Source organism: Protopterus annectens, chromosome 5.part1 (assembly GCF_019279795.1).
Source record: "Protopterus annectens isolate FY-2018-M chromosome 5.part1, PAN1.0, whole genome shotgun sequence".
NCBI lineage: Eukaryota > Metazoa > Chordata > Ceratodontiformes > Protopteridae > Protopterus > Protopterus annectens.
This window is the reverse complement of record NC_056736.1, coordinates 5,861,307-5,863,665: the sequence shown is the minus strand read 5'-3', so window position 1 is coordinate 5,863,665 and position 2,359 is coordinate 5,861,307. Positions and strand designations below refer to the sequence as shown.

Genomic DNA, 2,359 nt, shown 5'->3' with positions numbered 1-2,359 from the left:
TTACTGCATCACCACCTGTTGCTAATTTGGAATTTTTGGGGCAACTTCAGCATTATCATCTAATGCATTTTCTACGAAAATCTCTGTGTACTGATTTTTAGCAATGCTGTCCTAAAGCACAATACTTTTCAGCTTCTATTGCTTTTTTTCTGTGCCAATGTGTGATTCTGTCCTCACGTTTTTAATGTTTTATGGTGACTGCTGTTTCTTTGCATTATTTCATTTTGTTCCATACATCACCATAGTTTTTCTATTTTAGATATTTTATTAATTTCTTTTATTCATTTCTAATACAGTCTACATTAAAGTTTAATTGCCTATGTTTGTTGGCTGTGTTTTGTATAGTTCATGCAACTTTCTGGGTGAATAGTTCACTGTTCCAAAAACAGTTCCAGCTAGTTTAAGTTTGTCTGTCAGTAGTGGTAAGGGAAGCAGTATTATATACTTATATTGTATATATTGTATTATGTTGCTTTGATAGAACATATACTAAAAATTGTACATTTCAGAGAAGATTAGCATGGTCCCTGCATAAGGATGACACGTAAATTCATGAAGTATAAAATGCTTAGAAGGTTGACATAATGGTTAAGGTGTTTACCCACAAACTCAGTGTACAGGGTTTGAATCTCATCTTTGGAGAAATTGGCAAAGCTTTAACATGGTCCACAAGGGCAGCTAGGCTAGTACTTGGCTAGGCTTAAAATGACCCTTTAGGGCAATTAGCCTAGTAGTCACTTATGAAACTATGAATCTATATGGGCATTAGTGGCTAGCTATCAAGAGGAAAAGAGTATTAAAACAAAACATGAGAGTCATCTATATGCATAGATCTGCATCGAGGAAAGCCAAGCTTAAGATTCTAAAGGACCTGCTTGACAGTCTATTAAAATCGAATGGTTGACTCATTTTATCTGGACACAGTCTGGCATTTAGTACAGTGGTTTAAAGCTCAGAGCTGTTAATGAGATGTTTCCTGTTGTCAAGAGTATAGAGTTTGATTCTTTCTACCTCTATTTGCCTTCTGTGTGACTCTGAGAAACTCACTTAACCAGATAATGCTCCAGCATCACCCCAGAAAAGGGCCACTTTATCCAGTTGGCTTACTTTATTAAACACATAGATTAAGACAAAATACTGGATATGTGCAATTTGTTGTGGCTGAGGGTTACGACATATTATTCTGAGAAAGTTGCTATAATATTTATTTGGTTACAGGAGTATATTCATTTGAGAAAAGACACTTTTTCTATTTCACTCTTCACTTTGCTAGTACAAAGGTGGACAGTATGTATTTATCTTGTACACATATCCTAATTTTTTGCTTTAGGTAGCCCACCAGCTAACCGCTATACCTATAGTTAGTCCTGGCAAGAAAAGGAACCTGGATCTGCCACTGTCTAAGTCATGCTTCCAAGTTGCCTGATTCTAGTCTTTCTGCTTTTTTAGTTGATTTGAGAGTTATCCCTCCTCTCTGCCCCATTTCCAGCTAGGCTAGGAGGTTGGGGGAAGGGGAGCTCAGGATAAAGTTGCGTGCTGCCAAACTTTATTTGTCAATGCGATACATGCAGGACATTTTAGAAAGTTATTCAGTTCCTTGCTTGGCAAAATAATAGAGTAGATTCTAATAGCTTTAGGGCAGCACTGCACAAAGGCTCAAAGTGAAGGAAGTGCTGCAACCAGCTATAGACTTTGCCACAAAAAGAAACAGAAAATTATGCCTGGGTGACCAACTTAGCAAATTCCAGCTGAGAAGCAGAAGCCAGCAAACTCAAAAAAAACATCACTGATACGAATCACACCACCACAAATTGTACACATTAGTAACAGATTATGGAAGCTCTATGTTGTATACCAAGATCCACAGAAAGGTACTGTTATAATAAATTCTAGAAGAGAACAGAAATTTGCAGCCATGGTGCACATACCCATGCCGTAAAAATATTAGACGTGGCCCCCCCAGGCCTTGTAACTTGCATGCCAGTATAGACAAAGAAGTGTTTTGTGCTGTCAATACTCTGTGTGAGAAAGATCAAAATACAGTCACCACAAAGAGTGGAGGGATAAGTAAGGACAGAGGGGTAGATGCAAGTAGTGGTCAACATAATAGGACGATTCACAGACAGACATACAGAGATGTAAGAATAAGACATCTTTTGTAGGGGTTATGTAGACCCATTTTCCATTTATGGTGGATATCAGGGATTTGAAAGGTGAGAAGAACAAACCTGGGTTTATTGGAAACATAGGATTTCAGCAGATGCTGATTGCCCATGTATGCTGTTTTATGTTTAGTGATGTTCCAATGGCAATATAGTTTGCCATTTTTGTCTGTGGCCCATGTCTACATAGTCTGTCA

At 37.8% G+C, this 2,359-nt stretch overlaps 1 non-coding gene across 1 annotated transcript; it reads left to right on the top strand.

Annotated features, from left to right (window-relative positions):
- Positions 1 to 468: 468 nt before the first annotated feature.
- Positions 469 to 572, top strand: LOC122803697. Its single transcript, XR_006365144.1, has one exon. It is a non-coding gene; the product is annotated as a U6 spliceosomal RNA (small nuclear RNA).
- The last annotated feature ends 1,787 nt before the right edge of the window (positions 573 to 2,359 follow it).